Consider the following 23,306-nt stretch of genomic DNA (forward strand, 5'->3'; position numbering starts at 1 on the left):
TTATAAAATATCTAGGAATTAGGATATACTAGGTCTGAAGTAATCTAAAAAAATGAAGAGCATACCATGCTCCTGGAGGAAATGACTCTACAGTAAAAATATTATTTTTTTACTAAATTAATCTATAAAGTATAATTCCAACAAAAATTGTAGTTGTGTTTTAATAACTATAAAAATTACTAAAATTCATATAGAAAAATAGAGATTTATAAGTAGGCAAATCAATTTGGAGATGAGAAATTAAAGAATTCCTGCCTTCAGATATATTAAATAGACTGCAGAATCATTGTAATAAACAGAGTAGTACTGGTATAAGAACACATACTAAAGCAATACTACAATGGAACAAAATTAAGGAAATCCAGATAATTCACATATGTATAAGAAAATAAATATGACATAATGTGACAAAATTAACACCACAATCAAAAGGGGGGAAAATGAATAGTTTAGATTATGTAAGGAATATTAAGCCATATCTATTAATAGTCTTAAAAAAATAGATTATAGGTTCATTGAAGATGAAAAATGTAAATTTACTCATAGTAAATATAAGAAAATATTTTTGTTCTCTATGCCTGGAAAAGGCCTTTTTTATAATACAATTCAGAAGCATGTACAATAGAGCCAAATTTATGAATCTGATCATTTGATTTCTGTTCAATGAAGGAAACTATGAACAAAGTTAAACAGTAAGATGACAGAACAGGAGAATTTATTTGCAATATTTAAAAGTACCAAGGGATTCACATCTAGAATATATGTGATTCTCCTAAAATTCAACAATAAAAAGATAGTAATATAAATACATAAAAATGCAAAGGCTATGAACATTGAGAGGATGAATTCCAAAAAGAGTAACAAGAATACTATGTAATGTTCAATGTTATTAATAATCAAAGAAATGCCAATTAGGATACTGGCATATCACTTAATAACTATTAGACTAAAAAAATGTAGAAAGTGAAAGATATGCACGTATTGGCAGAGATGTAGGAAAACAAATTCTAAATTACTGCTAGTGGGAGAGTACACTGGTGGAGATATTTTAAAAAATAATCTAGCACTATTTAATCATACATGTAATATGTACATAAATGTATATGCATATACATATACACCCTGTGACTCAGAAATTAGATTTCTGGGTATATAACATAAAGAAATTCTCACATAGGTTCATAAAAAGGCTTGTACTAGTATATGCTTTGTCTTGTTACCGGTGGTGTTAGGGAGATAGATGAAACTGAATGTCCACTATTTAATGAGCCAACAAAGTGATAAATGCCCACCATAAAATGTGATACCTAACTTAGAAGTTCAGCAAGCACTAGATCTATCAGATCTAGTCTCTTAAACCTATTTCTCACTTCCACTGTATAATCATAAGGGATTTGATTTAGGTCATATCTGAATGGTTTAGTGGTTTTCCCCACTTTATTCAATTTAAGTCTAAATTTGTCAATAAGGAGTTCATGATCTGAGCCAAGCTCCCGGTCTTGTTTTTGCTGACTGTATAGAGCTTCTCCTTCTTTGGCTGCAAAGAATATAATCAATCTGATTTCAGTGTTGACAATCTTGTGATGTCCATGTGTAGAGTCTTCTCTTGTATTGTATATTGTCACCCTGCTTATTTAACTTCTATGCAGAGTACATCATGAGAAACCCTAGGCTGGAAGATGCACAAGCTGGAATCAAGATTGCCGGGAGAAATATCAATAACCTCAGATATGCAGATGGCACCACCCTTATGGCAGAAAGTGAAGAGGAACTAAAAAGCCTCTTGATGAAAGTGAAAGAGGAGAGTGAAAAAGTTGGCTTAAAGCTCAACATTCAGAAAACTAAGATCATGGCATCTGGTCCCATCACTTCATGGGAAATAGATGGGGAAACAGGGGAAACAGTGTCAGACTTTATTTTGGGGGGCTCAAAAATCACTGCAGATGTTGATTGCAGCCAAGAAATAAAAAGACGCTTACTCCTTGGAAGGAAAGTTATGACCAACCTAGACAGCATATTGAAAAGCAGAGATATTACTTTGCCAACAAAGGTCCGTCTAGTCAAGGCTATGGTTTTTCCAGTGGTCATGTATGGATGTGAGAGTTGGACTGTGAAGAAAGCTGAGCGCCGAAGAATTGATGCTTTTGAACTGTGGCGTTGGAGAAGACTCTTGAGAGTCCCTTGGACTGCAAGGAGATCCAACCAGTCCATCCTAAAGGAGATCAGTCCTGGGTGTTCATTGGAAGGACTGATGCTAAAGCTGAAACTCCAATACTCTGGCCACGTCATGCGAAGAGTTGACTCATTGGAAAAGACCCTGATGCTGGGAAAGATTGAAGGCAGGAGGAGAAGGGGATGACAGAGGATGAGATGGCTGCATGGCATCACCAACTTGATGGACATGAATTTGAGTGAACTCTGGGAGTTGGTGATGGACAGTGAGGCCTGGTGTGCTTTGATTCATGGGGTCGCAAAGAGTCGGACACGACTGAGTGACTGAACTGAACTGACTGAACTTAGAAGTAATAAATTAAAAGTACACATAGATATTGGGCTTCCCTGGTGGCTTAAATGGTGAAGAATCTGCCTGCAATTCAGGAGACCTGGGTTCAATCCCAGGGTTGGGAAGATTCCCTGGAGGAGGGCATGGAAACCCACTCCAGTATTCTTGCCTGGGAAATCCCAGGAACAGTGGAACCTGCCAGGCTACAGTCCATGAGGTCACAGAGTCGGACACAACTGCATGACTAAGCACAGCACATAGCACAATGCCACATGGGAAGCCCCACCTACCCCATTCCCTATCAAAAGACAGGGTTTTATAGCAGCAGATCCTTGACAAAACTTTAACTTCCAATTTGTTTCTATGGGTTAAGTTGTCATAAATGATGTATTCTAAAAACTATTTCATTCCTGAGTGTATATTCCTAACAAAAATTATCACTTATGCTCTTAAGTTGGGACAGATTGTTTTTGATTGCAGAAAATTGAAGGAATCAGAGTTCATCATTGCTAGAGTAAAATTATGGTAGAGATATTCCCTGGAGTACTGTGCATCATTTAGAACAACAGGTCAGACGCATAAACATGATCCTAGGTAGCAAATACAAGAAGGTGATATATAATGAAGCACCATTTACTTAAACATTAAATGTATACATTTAAAATACACATTTTATAATAATGCAAACAATCTTGGGTGGCCTTGACCTACAACAACTTGGAGCTGGGCTTGGGTCCTAGCCAGAGATTGAAGCTGTATCACGAGGGTGGGAACACCAAATTCTAACTGCTAGACCAATGGTCAATGACAAGGACCCTGGCCCTTCAGCATTGCAGAAAAGAATTTCCACAAAGACAGAAAGTAGTGAAGCAAATAAAGCATTTATTAAGAGGAAAAAGCATACAGTACGTGTGGACAGACACTCAGGAAGACTCAGAGGGAGAGTCCCTGAGTTGTGCCTTCTTGGCAGTTTAAATCACTTATATAGGCATGTCTTCCAGTTTTCCTTTAGCAATCATTTTGATTTGCCTAGTTCATAGTCCATATTTGGTAGATCTCTAGATCCTCCCACGTGTGTGCACACATCTCCTAGCCTAGATGGATTCCACTGAAAGTATCTGGGTAAGGTGGTATTAGTTAGCACCACTCCCCTTTGACCGTCAAGGAGCTTTTCTGTGCATGTGTGGTTAGGGAGGTCTCTTGACTTTGGGAATGAGAGATATTTGGTCTGGGCAGGGCCCAGCCTCCTCCCTTAATTGTTCTATTCTTGGAGTTTCAGTCCATAGGGAATGAATCTCTAATTGCTTTACCTTGGGAGGCCCACCTATCTCTTGCCTCACAAACAAGAATATACATTAAATAATAGGAATGGCTGACTATAGACTCATTAAATTCTCAAACTCCCTGAGCTACTTTTCTACACCAGGGAAGGGGAAACAATCATAATTTAATGTTTTTCATAAAATTCAAAAAAAGAAGAAATAATTTATGGCTTTTGAAATTAATTTCCTATCTCTCACCTGATTTTTTTTTTTTTTTAAGATTTAGCCCAAGATATTTGGAATACTTGGCTAAGACATATCTAACTTATTACAATATGTACTGTTCTGTTACAAACACATTCCAGAGGAATAACTATATTCTTCACCACCAGGTGATATTTATACAACACAACAGTTCTCTTCTAGGCACTAGATAAAAGAAAAAAGTTATATACTTAGGCATTTAGGCTGAGGCAAGAACCCAAACAAATGAAGCGATCAATAAATAATATGTACAGGTTTTTGTTATTCCTGCTCCTTGTCCTAGGGAAGCTGTAATTCACTACATTTTGGTACTTGTGAAGGGAAAATATCATTTCTGCTGACCTTTGAAGGTGGTAATCGACTTAGCCCAGCAGCCAGGTAGTAATACAGGAAATAATGATACAGTCAGAGAATGTTTGCCTGCAACCAATCTCAAATGTTGTCCATCATAGCAACCAGGCTTTCTACAATATCAGTTTCATGAAAGCACAATCACACTTAAATCAATCACTCAAGTAAATATCGAAGGCAAGCATTGCCTGAGGCGACATAGTTTCAATAGGCTCATTTGTTGTTATGAAAGTGCATATCATCAAAGAGTCTGGTTTTCGGCTTGCAAAAGAAAGAGCACTGCATCCAGAACAACACTAGAACTCTGTCATCAAAACCGTCCAAAACTGCTGAGATAAAAAGCTATAGACTGAACAAAGGTAAACACACCCAATTTAGCTATTTTGCTTCAAAAGCTAAACGACAGTATTGTAGAATGTAAGTAATTCTAACAGCAGTGTTGAAATGGAGTGGATAGAACTGTGATTGGAGGTTGTAGAGCCTGTCATCACCATGAAATTAGCAATCCTTCTTATCAAAAGGGGACATTCTAAGATTAGTCTGACAAAAGTGACAGATGAAAAGCTAACCTCTAGTTTGAATATATAATAACTGTTTAATAACAAGAAGTTGGCAGAGTATCTAGCTAAGCATTGTGCTCAAGCAAAATTAATTTCCCTAAACAACCAGATGTGGGTAGAAAGTGCAACTAAACTGAATTGAAGGGTAAAAATTCTATGCTACTCTATAATACATGCATGTATCATGGAGTATCATTCTCCCATTCACTATTATATGATAGCACAAATTATAGAGCATTGAATAACAACAAAACAGTGTGTGGAAAGCTAAAGAAACAGCATAATACTACGCTCCAAAAGAGGATACGAGGCTTTGATCTCTTTGATCCCTGAGCACAGAGAGGATCCAGGACAGTTTCATATTCACTTGATGTGACCTATCTCAGTTTATACAATGGATAAGTAAAAAATAATTCAGAGGAGAAAGAAATATTGATCAGATAAAATTAAAATATAAATAAAATAATGAGAGGATTATATTAAATAATATCTGGGCCTCATCTTTTAGCACTCACTTGTCTACAATACTGATCCCTGGATGTCAACTCTGTCTGAATTCTTTGCTTTAACAAATCTTATGATATAAGCTTTCAGTTGAAACATTTAGTACATTTTCCTCACCTGAGAGGAGTGACATGAAGACAGAAAACCAAAGAATTCTGATGAGTGTGATCACATTTTATAGGTAAATGAATCTAAGTCTAAACCATTAGCAGAAAATTCCTAAAGAGACCCTACATATTAATTCTCCAACATCTATCTGTTTCAACAGATAGTCAAACACTTTGACACCCAGTTTTATAATATACATTGATTTCTTCTCAAAGAGTAATTACTAGCATTCTAATTCCACAGGTTATTTTGAGAATGTATAATCAATAAAAATGTCACCAGTGATCCAGAAATAACAGATGCATGCTGAGAAGGAATGTTGTTTTGCCTTACTCCTCCTGATATTTACCCACATAGATTATGTAATTCATCCAAGACTGAAAAATTGACTCTAATAAAGGCTCGAACATATTCTCCTAAAAGTCTAAAAGTAGAAGCTAAGTCAGTCAGGAAGCCCTGCAGTTTTTCAATCTTGATTGATTACATTCTTACCAGGGATAGCTTGCTGCTCAGAAGCAGCTCTCATACAAAGGGTAGCCATGAATTGCATCCTTTGGCAGCCAGATCCCATACTGTGAAATGCCTCAGACATGAGATAATGATCATGCTTCTTTTCTATCCAATCATATTTTTCTAATGGAAATACAATAAAATATGGAGAGTATTCTCCTGCTGAATCAAATTTGCAAAGGTCCATTCTCTCTTCACATTGGAAATATCATAATTCTTCATAACAACATCATGCCTCATGAAACTGCAAATACATATAGGTTAAAATATCCATTATTCATGTGGAAGTCTGTCACGGTCTTTGTAGACTGGGACCTGGGGACTGGAGTCGATGAGAAGAGGGACGCAGGGGACCCAAGTCTCGAGTGAAACAAGGGTGCTTTATTTGCAGAAAAGCATGTTTATATATCTTCATACAAGGCAGTTTTAGGCAGTAAAAAAAAAATTGAGCAAAAACAAAGCCAAGCAAATAACAATCTTCAAAGGGTCAGAAAGCATTCCATATCCTGAGTAAGAGGGGCATAACTGAATAGATTACATTTAAGTAAGGTCACTGAAGGGAGTCACTGAAAGGAATCCAAGCAGGTGCCCCTTCTCATGATTTCAATCCTGAGAACTGCATGCAGCTCTGCTCATTCCTGTTTCCCAGGAACTGATAAGGAATAGAGAGTCCTTGAGAAACAGCACACAAAAGACGAACATATTGGATCCCTTAAAGATGAATGTCCCCTGACAGAAGTCTAGCCAAAATTCAGTAGGTATAAAATGCAGTCATAAATAATGCTTACAACCTAGAATAACAGATAATAAACTATAGAGACACAAATCTATATGTACTCACAGATAGTAAATTATGAATCAATGAAGTCATACTATAAGCTACAGATTAAAAAATGCTTATGCTAAGCTTGTCACTTGATAAAATGTTGAATTATGTGTACTTTTTATCATAATATTTTCTAAATTCCCAAGTGTATAAGAAATATGGCAAACAATACAATTAACACCAGATTGGAGCTTATTTTAAAACATAAAGTTATGTTTTTCTAGTGATTTCCTAGTAAAAGATGTGATGAAAATATACTTCTCTAGAAATTTTGAGAGATGGTGCAGTGAATTTACAGATTTAGGAAGAACTGGCATCTCCTATCCAGAAACATATCTGTGTGTGTCTATTATTCAGGCCCACTTACATGTGTTTAAGAAAAAAGCTGTTTTTTTCTATACACAATTTGCACATACATTACTAGTTTATCTTAAATATATAGAGCCAAGATTCTAGTTGCAAAGCAACTTAAAATAGATTAAGAAAAATTTAGAATTGATTAATTCATATGAGGAAACAACAGAAAATTCAAGAGTGGGGCTGGCGTACCTAAGCATCCCTTTTTCTTTAACTATGGACTGCCTGACTCTCTTTCTGTCCCTCTCTACCCATCTCCCACCTGAAACAAACCACTTTTTAATATTGTAGAGAATACCATCTTTATCTTATGTTCTATTTTTATTGTATTGACATTACCAAGCCTGGTATCCATTTTCAGCATTTGTATCACCTTCACCAAACACTTTATTTTATACTTTTAAAGTATATCAACTGTAAGCTGTAAGTATATTATTAAAAGGGAATCTGAGAATAAGTCTTTAAATATTAAAGGAGAAAGGTATTACATTAGCAAGATAGCGAACTAGGAAGCTATAGGCCTTCAGTCTCTCATGGAAGCATTAAAAAAAAATACCCTAGAAGTTGGTTAAATCACCTTATAGAAGCTTTGGAAAATAATCAATGTTCTACAAGTTACAACAAAATAAATGGCCAATCAAGAAAAAGTAAAGTTTTTCTGTATGTTTCCACTTATACTAGAATCCAAAGAACAAAAGAAATGAACAAATTTAACAAATTAGAAACACTCACAGATATAGAGAAGAAATGAGTGATTAGCAGGGCAAAGACGCAAAATACGTAAAGGGGATTAGGAAGAACCAAACACTAGATATAAAATAAGTTACAAAGATGTAAGCACAGGGAATATAGTTACTATTATAATAACTTGGTATGGAAAGTAATCTAAAAAGATGATGTTAGTGTGTTGTACATCTGAAACCAACATAATACTGTAAGTCAACTATATTTCAGTTTAAAACAAATTTTAAAAAGTAAAAGCCATATTCAAGATGATGGGAAACTTTCTGGCATTTTTACTGGCCCTTGCCTTATTCTATCCCAGTACAGAGAAACAGTCAGTGGGAAGCAAGAGCCCAGTTTCTAATTCCCTCCCTTAAAGCAAAGGAAACAGAGAAGACTAATTATTTGCAATTTTCTACCCTGTCTGGAGGCTGCCTGAGGGATGGGTATTTAGTTTGCCTGACTCAGAGGTCAGATGGGGAATAACAGCACAGTGTTTGTTTATTTTGGTCTTACTTCTTTTAACTCTTTACTATATCATGTAATAACAACACAGAGAAATATGCCTTATTCTTTTTACAACCACACTGTATTCTAATTTATCAAAATATATGTAAAAATACACAGAATTCTATTTGATTTTCTTTTTAAACAATTTGAGCTAGTTTTTAAACCAGTGCAGTTAACATCCTTATTTTAAGAATTATCTTACGCACAGGAGTCTATAAACAAATTTAAAAAAATGATTAAAGAGTATGAACTTTTTACTCAAATAGATCAGAATATTTTATGATCATAAGGAACATGATTATCAATTTTAAATCCTTATAGAAATCATGAGTCTGCTAATCTGCTGCTGCTGCTGCTAAGTCGCTTCAGGTGTGTCCAACTCTGTGCAACCCCATAGACGGCAGCCCACTAGGCTCCTCCGTCCCTGGGATTCTCCAGGCAAGAATACTGGAGTGGGTTGCCATTTCCTTTTCCAACGCATGCATGCATGCCAAGTCGCTTCAGTCGTGTCTGACTCTGTGCGACCCGATAGACGGCAGCCCACCAGAACCCTCTGTTCACAGGATTCTCCAGGCAAGAACACTGGAGTGGATTGTCATTTCCTTCTCCAATGCATGAAAGTGAAAAGTGAAAGTGAAGTCGTTCAGTCATGTCCAACTCTTCGTGACCCCATGGACTGCAGCCTACCAGGCTCCTCCGTCCATGGGATTTTCCAGGCAAGAGTAATGGAATCGGTTGCCATTGCCTTCTCCATCTGCTAATCTACATGCAGATAAAATTCTAATGAAACCAATATAAAAATACAACAAAACCTAGAAAAACCAAAAACCTAAAATCCCCATAATATCAGGTCCCCTAAATAACCAAGTTTAGTTAATGACTCTGGGTGCCTATATTATGTTCAGCACATCATGAAGAGAAACTTTACTTTATTATATCACATAAAATTCTAATCAAAGACTAGGTTTAGTTGCTAAGTCATGTCCAACTCTTGCGACCCTATGGACTGTAGCCCTCCACGTTCCTCTGTTCATGGGATTCTCCAGGCAAGAATACTGGGATGGGTTGCCATTTCCTTCTCCAGGGGATCTTCCCAACCCAGGAATCGAACCCAGGCCTCCTGCATTGCAGGCAGATTCTTTACTAACTGAGCTACAAGGGAAGCCACCAAAGACTAAGTAAATTTCAAATATATGTGACTATCTGAAGACAGAATTTGGGTAAAGAATATCAAATCATAGATACTGAAAAATTGAATGAAACTGAGATATTGCACCCCAAGGTTCACTGAAGCATTGTTGACAATAGCTAAGACATGAGAGCAACCTAAATGTCTATGGACAAAAGAATGGATAAAGATGTGGTACACATAAAAAATAGAGTATTATTCAGTCATTAAAAAGAATGAAATAATGCCATTTGCTGCAACATGGATAGACCTAGATATTGTCATACTGAGTGAAGTTAAAGAGAAATATTGTATGATATCGCTTATAATCTTAAAAAATGGTACAAATGAACTTATTTACAAAACAGAAACAGGCTCAGAGAATGATCTTATAGTTACCATGGGAGAAGGATGGGGGGAGGGATAGTTAGGGAATTTGGGATTGATATGTACACACTGCTATATTTAAAATGGATAACCAACAAGGACCTACTGTATGGCATAGGGAACTCTGCTTAATGTTATGTGGCAGCCTGGATGGGAGGGGAGTTTAGGAGAGAAATGATACATGTGTCTGTATCACTGAGTCCCTTTGTTGTTCACCTGAAACTATCACAACATTGTTAATCATCTATATTCCAATACAAAATAAAAAGTTTAAAAAAAGGAAAAAAGCTAACACAATAAATAAATAATGGTATCTTAGTAACATTATCCATTTTTCTTCAAAATCCATTTAAATAGACCATAAAAACCATATATATAATCAAGTCCCTATGAAGGTAATTAAACAATGTTCTATAATTTCTTTAGTATTTCCTCATAAGTTGCAACTAACTTTAAGATGCAATGAAGTCAGTATATCCTTGAACACACAAGAGAAGGCACATATTATCTAGCAAAGTATTTGTTATATAACCATTGTGGTAATAAAACAAACCATACAGTTCTCTTAGCAAAATTATTTTCTCCATTCCCATTGAAAAGTATTTACTGTAATTCTACAATTAAAATTTGGGTAACATTATTAAGAAATTTGTCTCTATTTTGTATAATTTAAAGTAAACTTTCAATATACTGCAATAATTTCTTATTTTTTACTCTAAAGAAAATGATAAAAGGACTAAAACCATAGTATCAAATATGTAGTAATGATTTTATAGTAAGGATATATATTTTAATTACCAGAAATTTGGAATTTGGAATTACTACAAAAAACTGTTTATTATATAACTCTTGCTTAAATATTTTCAAACATAGTGTCTTACTAATTATTAAGTATTTCTTACAACTGAATCTATATTCTGCAATTGAACATAAATTTTACAAAACAGCTTCCAGTATCTAATAATGGAATACAAGAAATTTGTGTTTCTTCACCTCTTACCCCATCAAATCATGCTACAGTTCCTTCTGATCATTATTTAAGGTGACCAAAAGCCCTTTATTATTGTAACAAACCTATTACCAAGCCATGAACGTGTGCACACGTGCTTTATCATGTCTGACTCTTTTCAACCCCATGGACTGCAACCTGACAGGCTCCTCTGTCAGGTTGGGATTTCCAAGGCAAGAACACTGGAGTGGGTTGCCATTTCCTCCTCCAGGGGATCTTCCCAACCCAGGGATTGAACCCACATCTCTTGGGTCTCCTGCATTGGCTTCGGCAGGTGCATTCTTTACTGCGGTGACACCTGGGAAGTCCTAAACACTTATACGAAATACCCCCTATAAGCTCCAAAGACCTTCTGAATTAAAAGAGCTATTAAAAAGGAATTCAATTCAATCATTTTCAGTTGAAGAAACTGAGATTTAGAAAAGTAGTATATACCTGCAACTAATGTAACATTGTATATAAACTATGTTTCTTTTTGTTTTAAATGTATGTTGTTGAAAAGTCTTGTGCAGGAATATTCATATTAGCTTCATTTACAAAACTGTTAAAACTTGAAAGACTTTCTGATACCCTACTATGAAGAAGACAGACTGGCTGTACCTCTAGTTTCCAATGGGTTTGGCTTTTTGGACTAACTGCTTAAAATACACATACATAGAGCTCTGGGGAATACAAGTAGGGAAACACTCTTCCAACCACCTGTGATACTGTAATTTGTAACAATTAATGTGTATTGGATTAATTCCAGTACTTCATTCCAGTCCAAGCTCCTGGCACAAACCTCCAAAAACCCTTAGAATATCCTGCTGCTGCTGCTGCTAAGTCGCTTCAGTCGTGTCCGACTCTGTGTGACCCCATAGACAGCAGCCCAATGACCAGAAATAAAGTATCATTTGCTGTGTTTAAAAAAAAAAAAAAAAAAACTTGAAACAACCCAATGTTTGTTAACAGGGGAAAAAACCTATTGTGCCATACCCATGTAATGGAATCCTATTTAAGAATAAAAGTACAATCAGTTAAAAAAAAAAAAAGAAAGAAAGAAAAGTAGTGGCCTAGGTTAGTGGTCTGGAACTAAACTCCAGGTTATCTGTTACTGAGTTAGATACTATTTCCATTAAAAACTTTTATTTCTTTCAAACAAAAACATTCTCTCTTAACATTCTCTTTAATACATAATTCTAAATAGTTTACTCAGACTTTACAGTGTCCTACTTTGTCAATGTTCTATAACCCTACTGAAATCCTCTTTCCCTGATTCTCCTTATTTTGTCATATATAACCTTCTACTCTATCCTCAGTTCACTTATTGCTTAAGCTACTATACATTTTCTTTCAGAATGGTTTGTGTCCTTCAACCTCATTTTCTTACTTCCTATTTATATACCCATTTCAGTCTGGCTTCTGCCCCCTATGTTAAATCACATTCTTTTACTGAGAACAACAATGACCTATGTGCCACTAAACCCAATGGATGCTTCTGAGTCTGTATCTTGATGATATCTTAATAGTATTTAGCTTGGCTTATTCTTTTTAAAATATTCTTTCTCTGAGCTTCTCTGATATCGTTCATGAATGGTTTTCTTCCTATATATTTTGGTACTATTTTCTAATAGCCATTATAGGCTCATCTTCTGATAGCCATTATAGGCTCATCTTCTGCTCTTTCTTTCAATGCTTTTGACTATATTTTTTTTCCTAAGCCCTTTTTTCTGCACTCAAGAAATACATATTAAACATCTTCTATATGCTAAGCACTATTATAGGGACTGAAGAGAAAGTGGTTAAAATAAAAAAGCCCTACCTTCAAGGAGCTTATACTCTTAACCTTCCTTTCTCTCTCTACAACACTGAATAATATCCAACTCCATGCCTTTAATAACCATCTATATACAGATAATTACTATATATATATATATATAATTTTGTATATGTGTGTGTGTATGTGTGTATATATATAGATATATATCTCGTGGACATCTCTCATTGAAAAGGTATGATTCAAGTTGTGAACTGCAGGATGAATAAAAGCCCTATGTAGAAAGTTGAGAGGAGAATATTCCAGACAGAAAAAACAGAATTTATGAAGGCCTGAGGCAACAAATAAGCAGTATGCCTAGAGAGCACACCAAGATGAGATAGGAGAAGAAGGAAAGAGCTATATCATGCAGACCTTTTGAATCACAATAATTTTGTCAATTAAAACATCCATTGAAATTTGACTGAAATTATAGCCAGTTACCAGAGAAGGCAATGGCAACCCACTCCAGTACTCTTGCCTGGAAAATCCCATGGACAGAGGAGCCTGGTAGGCTGCAGTACATGGGGTCACAAAGAGGTAGACACAACTGAGCAACTTCAATTTCACCTTTCACTTTCATGCATTGGAGAAGGAAGTAGCAACCCACTCCAGTGTTCTTGCCTGGAGAATCCCAGGGATGGGGGAGCCTGGTGGGCTGCCATCTATGTGGTTGCACAGAGTTGGACACAACTGAAGCAACTTAGCAGCAGCAGCATAGCCAGTTACATAGATTAATTTGGTGAGAAGGGATATATTTTCCATACAGAATCATTCTATCTATAAATATAATTTTGTATTCACCACTGAATTATTTAGTAAAGCTGTATATATTAAGAGATATATGTTTCCAGATATAGACAGATACTATAAAATATTTTTACTTCTAGATATTGCATATGTATCATGGCAAACATGATTTTTAATTTTATGTACTGATTATTGAATTTTATAGATAAACTGATGTGCATATATTACCAGGCACTGTACAATACCTATTTTAAAGTTATTTTTGCCCTGAGTTTTTCAGTTAAACACATCTGCATATAATTATATATTCGCTTTTTCACTCCAAAAACCATGATTTTACTTTCCTACTTATGTTCTAATATATTAATATTGATATAATGATAAAAAAATTAAGTATACTTGCAGAAGACTTACCTAATACCTTATGATTATATTAGAATTTCAACAGTATATATGATTCAGGCTGTATTAGAATTTCAACAGTACATATGATTCAGGCTGTTAGTTGGAGGCATATATTAATATACTGTGACAAATTTCTATTTCTAGTTTTCTAGGTTTTTTCTCTTTCAAGAATAAATGTTGGCTTATATCAACGATCTTTTCTGCATGATAAAGATAAGGATTATCTGTCATTTGAACTATTTCTGTTAAGATTTTTATTAATAGATTTCATTACCTAGAATTCTTATTGAACTTCTGGAATAAACCATATTGGTTATGGTGCATTAGTCCTTTACACATAATGCTAGACTCCATTATCTAATGTTTTATTTAGGATTTTTACAACTATATTCATACTTCACTTTTGTCAGTAGCATTTTATACCATTGCTAAGAATTTTTACGTTAATATGGATATTGAATTTTATCAATGTTTTCAGCACCCATGAAGATCACCATATATATGGCTCTTAATATAGCAAACTATGACGTTTTCTTGGATACTGGTAGGATATATTCTTTACTTTGTGATTAATTTCCAAGACTGTGTATTAATAGAGTTGTTTCCATTTATTTTGCAAAGAAAATTGTGAGAGCTTCAATCTGTAAACACATTTCTTTCATTTTGTATTTTAAAAAGTGAAGTCATTATTTCTACTGTTTCTATTTCTTCCTCAGGAATACTAACACGTCTTAGATTATATCACAATTCTCCTTCCCTTTCCTCTGTAATTATCTTCTTATCAGTTCAGTTCAGTTCAGTCGCTCAGTTGTGTCTGACTCTTTGCGACTCCATGAATCTCAGCACGCCAGGCCTTCCTGTCCATCACCAACTCCCAGAGTTCACTCAGACTCACGTCCATCAAGTCAGTGATGCCATCCAGCCATCTCATCCTCTGTCGTCCCCTTCTCCTCCTGCCCCCAACCCCTCCCAGCATCAGAGTTTTTTCCAATGAGTCAACACTTCGCATGAGGTGGCCAAAGTACTGGAGTTTCAGCTTTAGCATCATTCCTTCCAATGAACTTCCAGTGGACTTCTAATCAGTCCTTCCAATGGACTTCCCTGGTGGCTCAGATGGTAAAGCGTCTGTCTACAATGCGGGAGACGTGGGTTTGATCCCTGGGTCGGGAAGATTCCCTGGAGAAGGAAATGGCCACCCACTCTAGTACTCTTGCCTAGAAAATCCCATGGACGGAGGAGCCTGGTGTCCACGGGGTCACAAAGAGTCGGACACAACTGAGCGACCTTCACTTCACTTCACTTCTTCCAATGAACACCTAGGACTGATCTCCTTTAGAATGGACTGGTTGGATCTCCTTGCAGTCCAAGGGACTCTCAAGAGTCTTCTCCAACACTACAGTTCAAAAGCATCAATTCTTTGCGTTCAGCTTTCTTCACAGTCCAACTCTCACATCCATACATGACCACAGGAAAAACCATAGCCTTGACAAGATGGACCTTTGTTGGCAAAGTAATGTCTCTGCTTTTCAGTATGCTATCTAGGTTGGTCATAACTTTCCTTCGAAGGAGTAAGCGTCTTTTAATTTCATGGCTGCAGTCACCATCTGCAGTGATTTTGGAGCCCCAAAAAATAAAGTCTGACACTGTTTCCACTGATTCCCCATCTATTCCCCATGAAGTGATGGGACCAGATGCCATGATCTTTGTTTTCTGAATGTTGAGTTTTAAGTCAACTTTTTCACTCTCCTCTTTCACCATCATGAAAAGGCTTTTTAGTTCTTCCTCACTTTCTGCCATAAGGGTGGTGTCATCTGCATATCTGAGGTTATTGATATTTCTCCTGGCAATCTTGATTCCAGCTTGTGCTTCTTCCAGCCCAGCATTTCTCATGATGTACTCTGCATATAGTAAAATAATGCTCAAAATTCTCCAAGCCAGGCTTCAGCAATACGTGAACTGTGAATTCCTGATGTTCAAGCTGATTTTAGAAAAGGCAGAGAAACCAGAGATCAAATTGCCAACATCCGCTGGATCATGGAAAAAGCAAGAGAGTTCCAGAAAAACATCTATTTCTGCTTTATTGACTATGCCAAAACCTTTGACTGTGTGGATCACAATAAACTGTGGAAAATTCTGAAAGAGATGGGAATACCAGACCACCTGACCTGCCTCTTGAGAAATCTGTATGCAGGTCAGGAAGCAGCAGTTAGAAGTGGACATGGAACAACAGACTGGTTCCAAATAGGAAAAGGAGTACATCAAGACTGTGTATTGTCACCCTGCTTATTTAACTTATATGCAAAGTATATCTTCTTATAGCTTGTTGTTTTTTGTTTGTTGTTTTTTTTTTTTTTTTGTCTTTGTAATTTTCTTCTGTTGTATGAGATAGTGTTTTATTCTGATCATTTATAGGACAAATGATTTTTGACAGCCTTAATTATTTCCATTATTCAATTCGATGTGGATGTTAATTTGATCATGACAGTATAGTTTTCTTGCAATTCTTCCCTTTTCAGCCACTTTCATTTACATCTAAGCTTGTTTCTTCCCATAATTTTCTACACCTTTTTTCAAAAGAACATTCTTCCTTGCAATCTATTGAGAATGCTAAACATCTTTAGAAATGTCTTGATAATTATTTAGTTGGCCATTTATTTTTAAAATAAATATGCTTTCTTTGAAATTGTGGATTTGTGTTCCTGTTCTCTTTGTTTATATAGTTCCCATAAACCAGAAGTGCTTGTGGTTATAGTTATTACATTTTATCTCTGCTTTTCCTTTCCTAAAGTAAAGCTTTATTTGGATCTATTTGATAGTCTATAAAGAAAGAAAGAAAGTGAAGTTGCTCAGTTGTTTCTGACTCTTTGCGACCGCATGGACTGTAGCTTACCATGCTCCTCCCTCCATGGGATTTTCCAGGCAAGAGTACTGGAGTGGGTTGCCATTTCCTTTGCCAGAGGATTTTCCTGACCCAGTGATTGAACCCGGGTCTCCCACATTGTAGGCAGACGCTTTACCATCTGAGCCACCGTGGATGTCCTTAAGGCTGTCATCTACTCATTTGATTTATAAGTAAATTACTTTATAAAATCAATTTTGGTGGTTGGTTGATACGCACAGTTTCCATCTCAAACTCACTTTCAACAGCAATCACTTAATACAATTCTGGTATTTGGAAGTGGAATAATTTTTTACCACTTCACCTGGTTTCTTGACACACATCAATTGACTAAACTGCTCTCAGGACTCTTTCTCTCTCTCCTTCTCATCCCTCCTTGATTCTCTCCACAACAGAACTTTATTTCTAGGAAACATATGCCTTTGTTCTTGCCCTGTTATATTTTTGTTATTACTGTTTCTGCATATTATAATGTGTAAGAATAGCTGTCACCAACTTTCTGGTTTCTTTCTGTACTTTTATAGAAAAGTTGTTACATCAGGTGAGATACAGAGAGCTCACCAGACAAGATCTAAAGGTTATTTTTTAGTCCACTTCCATATACTTTTAGATAATGAAATTCCTTCCAGAATTGGAATTCCAGCATTCCTTCAAGAATTTCCTCATCCGTGATCAACCATATCAGTACTAATTATTTTGTAGGGTTGTTGAAAATGTCAAATGACAAGAGATGTGCAAACAACTTAAAAACTCAGTTTTTTAATGCAGAGAATCTTTGATGAAAGGACCGTCTGATCTAAACTTTAGATATTCTGTAATATAGGAAAAAGTAAATAGTTTTACCTTCTGTATACAATCCCCATTACATAAAACAACTTCATATTTTAGAATATACTGGGAGGTACTAGTGATATTTGTTCCATTTTATAACTTACATTACAACATATTTATCAAATGGAATAATAATCTTCCTCAAATAGTTTAATATATCACATAAAATATGAATTAAAAGTATATGGAAACCACTATAATCTTTATTTTAAAACCTGAATCTTTAAATTCAACAATAAAATATAATTTGATTTGAAAACTTAAGCATTTAAACCCCAGGTTATTCACAGAATATACTATATAGTTTTCTATTATTTTAAATTAAAATGTTTTAAAACTATGTTTTATCACCCTGTTGAAAACATAGTTTCTATGAGGATAACTTTTGCAGACATACTTAAAAATCTGAATTTGGCCTTAAGTCAGAAAGTAACAAATTCCCATTAGATGCTTTCTCATATGACAGACCTTCCACTTTCCTTTTTATAAGATTCATTGAATCTAACCTCAGCTCCTTAAATCATCTGTACATATTTGATGTACAGAATTATGAAAAAACTCTCATCAGTGTCATTAGTTTCCATGGGAAAATGGCCATTTTTAATTCCTACCCAGCATCTAACTACTTGATGCAGGAAGAAATTCATATTTCTTAAAGTTGAGCTTTCCTAAATTTAATTTCATGCAAACTTGACACCAGCTCAAGTAGCATCTAGATTATAAATGAGGTCTGAAATATATACAAAAAATTCTACTTTACTATTCCCTTCAAAATACACTATCTCCAGCATCCAGGTATTTTCAAGGAAGCAAGCTCAAAAACAACCTCCAGGATTTTCTGCCCTTAAAATATATAACAATAGCCCTTATGGATGAAGAAATCCACATTCCAAAGAAAGTGTTACTTATTAAAAGGGTCTTTAAAAGTTCTTTGGGGAACAGATGAAGATTTGAATGGAGCTCTCTATTTTTGTAGGCACAAAAGATGTGATAAGGAAAACTATGAATAAAAGATCCTTGACTCTTAAGTATCTCCCAAATTAGACATTTCTTGAAATGTACATTTTACTCACTGTTTTCAATTAAAATTACATATTCTTTTCATGACACTTGTCATCTCAATGTCTATGCTCCAGTGATAGTCTTCTCTGTTATTTCTACTGTCTTATGTATGTTGTTTCCATTGTCTAGAATCCTTTCTGCTATGTGGTCTGAGCAAATCCTACAAAATGTTCAAGCATTCTCTTCTTTTGTGATAGTCCACAGACAGAGCATGGAATATCATCAGAAGGATAATTCAAGAGTCTAGCATAGTATAGAAGATAGGACTGGCTGTAATACATAGAGCTGACAACTCTTTGCCAGAGGAAGATGCATAATATAGCATGGCATTGGAAGGGTTACTTTGGGATTAGAGGAGTTTTGGGTATTATGGGGCTGTATGTAAGTATATGGCAGAAAATGAAGAGGAATTAAAGAGCCTTTTGATAAAGGTGAAAGACAGTGAAAAAGTAGGCTTGATCTCAACATTAAAAAAACTAAGAAAATGACACCTAGTCCCATTACTTCATGGCAAATAGATGGGGGTAAAATTGGAAGCCAGGACAGATCTTATTTTCTTAGGCTCCAAAATCAATGTGGACAGTGACTGGAGCCATGAAATTAAAAGATACTTGCTCCTTGGAAACAAAGCTATGACAAATCCAGACAGCATATTAAAAAGCAGAGGCAACACTTTACTGACAAAGATCCATATAGTCAAAGCTATGATTTTTCCAGTAGTCATATGTGGATATGAGAGTTGGACCATAAAGAAAGCTGAGCACTGAAGAATTGATGCTTTTGAACTGTGGTATTGGAGAAGACTCTTGAGAGTCCTTTGGACTGCAAGGAGATCAAATCAGTCTATCCTAAATCAACCCTGAATATTCATTGGAAGGACTGATGATGAAGCTGAAGCTCCAATACTTTGGCCAGCTGATGGGAAGAGCTGACTCATTAGAAAAGTTCCTGGTGCTGGGAAAGATTGAAGGCAAAAGGAGAAGGGGGTACAGAGGATGAGATAGTTGGAAGGCATCATTGACTCAAGGTACATGAATTTGAGCAAACTCCTGGAGATGGTGAAGGACAGAACAGTCTTGTATGCTGCAGTCCATGGAGTTACAAATAGTCAGACACAACTTAGTGACTGAACAGCAACAACAACCACATATAAGTGTATTTGACGGAACATAGGGACACCATGGAGTAGGCAGCAGAGCACAATAAAAGGAAGCCTTTGACAAAAAGAAAAAACTTCCTCATATTCAGAGATCTTCCTCATGGCTAAATCAATATGGTAAGGGTGGTGCAAGTACAAATGGAAAGAACTAAGAAAAAAAGTTTTTCAAGGCAAATTTTTCTTCTTCTTCATTTTCACTTTCCACCAGATCAAATTTATTCCCCCATCATTGTGTTATAATATCCAGAGTTTTAAGGAAATTCAGGTTGTGATAGTAAAGAAATTCTATCATAAAATTACAACTTACCTAAAATGTATTTTTTTCTGTGTCTTTGGCCAGATTAAACTGAGGGAAAATGTTCAAACCCAAAATATCCATTGTTCCTTGGAGTTTTGCCAAAACAACCAATTTATTTACTGAATGTTTTAGTTTTCAGCTTAGCTGTTCTGATGTTATGTCTGTGTACATAGTCTGGTGCTTTATCAGACTAATGAATTTCATGCTTTTGGATTCCCCTAACGTTATTTTGTTTTTAAGGAATCCATTACCTGGAAATAGTAAACAAATCCAGAGACGCCTAAATACTGAAATTAAAATGAGATTTTAAAAATTCTAGAAAGGTCAAGGGTCATTGTGTTGCAGGAAGGCGGACCCCTTCCAGGGCCCGAAACTGGGCTCTTGTCTAACACTCGGATGTGAATTGTCCGAGGAGACACATGTGCTGACAAAGCAACAGACTTTATTGGGAAAGGGCACCCGGGTGGAGAGCAGTAGGGTAAGGGAACCCAGGAGAACTGCTCTGCCGTGTGGCTCGCAATGTTGGGTTTTATGGTGATGGGATTAGTTTCCAGGTGGTCTTTGACCAATTATTCTAATTCAGAGTCTTTCCTGGTGGCGCACGCATGGCTCAGCCAAGATGGATGCTAGCGAGAGGAATTCTGGGGAATGGACGGACACGCATGTCTCCTTTAAACCTTTCCCAAACTTTTCTGGTTGGTGGTGGCTTATTAGTTCCATGTTCCTTATCAGGATCTCCTGTCATAAAACAACTCATGCAAATGGTTACTATGGTACCTGGCCAGGGTGGGCGGTTTCAATCAGTGTGCTTCCCCTAACAACTCCCCCCGAGATACTTCATACTCAAGATACTTCTTAGGAATTGGGGCAGAGGTATTTTTCTTCTGTAACTTCTTCCTGCTGTGCATGGGCATAGGCCTGCCTAGCAGAGCAGACATCTCTCTATACCTGATCTAAGTTGGGGTGTTCCACATCTGAAACCAGCTTCCACCCTTGTAGTAACAGCAATTTAGTTTGAAACTGTTGGCCCCTCTCAGAGATGAAATAGACAAGGGCCAAACAGGAGACCTAACAGGATGGTCATCTCTGGTCCCCGGAAACAGAAGGCAACATTTGGGGTGAGGGTTGCAGGGTTTGTGACCCTTTTTGATTGGTTGGTGGTGAGGCAACAGAGCTGTGCTCCAGGAATCTTGTGTTCAGTCTGAAGTTACCATCCTCCACCTGGGTGGGGGCTCAAAGACACTGTTATGCATATTTCTTTGAGTAGGAACCAGGACTCTGTCTGGAGGCTGTACCAACCTTTGATTGTTTCTCCTGTTTCTGTATCCCCTCCCTTCCCTGATTAGCAATTGTTTGAATCCACACTTTGGAACTCAGGGAAGGTCAAGGAGGCTGAATGAAGCATATATCCTACAGACAAGAAATGGAGAACACAGAATTGATCTCTACTCCAGAGCCCCACAGAGTTCTACTCAAGTTTTAATTTAGGGAAATAGGCAACTATGACTGTGATAACTTCCTGTCAAAATGGAGCATAGGACTGCCTCAGCTTGGAGTATAGACACTGAATTGGAAGTATTTCTGAGTTCCAGGTTCTAGATCTGAGTCTTGTATAATTAAAATCTCAATCCCTTGGTCTGCCATTTTGGTGTAACAGACCCAGTGAGAAGTAGTTGGAGGAGTGATAACTTGAATTTAGTAGACAAAATAAATCTCATTTCTTTTTAGAAGAATAGGCCTGAAACCCAGTCTGGACCTGGCACTTCAGGGAGACTTATAGCCAGGTAGCCAGTTGCCTAGTTTTACAAAAAGTAAGGTTGCAGTTACTAGCTTCCAGCAGACATTGTTTTGAAAATGGTGGCATCCAAGCCTGACATGACTCAGAAAACTCAAGTGTTTAGCAATACAAAATCTAATCTGAAAGTACACCCATAGCATCACCTAGTTATTTCCCAGGATATCTGAACCATAGCTACTCTATTTTGACTTTTAATTGTAAACTTTTCCTTAACAGCCAAAGCAGATTTCACCATTAATGACATTAGTGTTTCTCTAGGTATGAGAAGATGCAAGAATTGGGACTCAAAAAATCTTCTCCTGAAAAGATCTAACTATCTGAAGGCCTGTTCTGCCAGTTTTTCCCAGAGCACAGAGTGCCTCATTCCTGATTTTCACCCTGAACTCCTTTCAGGGGCGTTGAAAGTCAGCAGTTGCAGCGGCCATGATTTAATCTTTGTAGATGTAGGTGGCAAGTGTCAGTCTTCAGTTGGCAGAGCCCCTTTTTGCTCATAAACTTGACCATGATTTTGAGGGGGGCATTTCATGACCATTTTATCCCATGGTGCTGAGAATGTTCATTCTCAGGTTTGGCAAAGCTTTTGTTGACAGGCTACTCAATGTGCTGTTACTGGACTAGGCCATAAAACAGTATCCAAAATTCTCTGGACCACCTGTCTTACTAGCTTCTTGGTCCAGGAAAATATTTCCTCTTGTTGCTTCTTCCCATATCTAGAGTTACACCATTACCATCATCGATCTCATATGGGACTATATATTATTCCATTAGAGGTCTCAGACACACATTTGACAGTGTAAGAAACAGCAATTTTATAAAACAGGTGAAATACAAATAACATAGCCAGCAGTATTAGTCAAGTCACAAGTAATACTTAAGTTAAGAGCTTCCATTAGTTATAGCCCAGTCATCTCAGATGTATCTCAGGTCATCTGACTTAGTCAGCTCTGTAGAATCTATATCTTCCAGGGAAATTATATATTGGCACCACCGTCTATAAGGCACATAGCCCAGTTTTCTAGTGTTACTAGACTGATTATCCTTAGTATGATTTAATTGTTTCCAACACAGAGGAGACTTTAAACCTAAATTACCATAGCCTGGTTTTATCTATATAAATCCATCCCATAATTCTGGGAGATTTTTTCTTCCTTTGCTGAAACTTTTCTTGTTGCTCTGACTGAGCTTGAGTAATAGAAAAAAGCTCAAATTTATGGCCAGAGTCAGAGCAGGCATTATTAGTTGGCCCAGTGAGGGGATCCCATCTAGT

The 23,306-nt window shown here is 36.5% G+C and overlaps 1 long non-coding RNA gene across 1 annotated transcript in view; it reads right to left on the reverse strand.

Annotated features, from left to right (window-relative positions):
- The window catches only part of LOC147340761 (uncharacterized), a 150,112-nt gene that overhangs the window by 32,311 nt on the left and 94,495 nt on the right, over positions 1-23,306 (reverse strand). The gene's annotated exons all lie outside the window — the stretch shown is intronic.

This window comes from Bos grunniens, chromosome X, assembly GCF_055505025.1.
Source record: "Bos grunniens cultivar Pamir isolate PY7600 chromosome X, Bosgru_T2T1.0, whole genome shotgun sequence".
Lineage (NCBI taxonomy): Eukaryota > Metazoa > Chordata > Mammalia > Artiodactyla > Bovidae > Bos > Bos grunniens.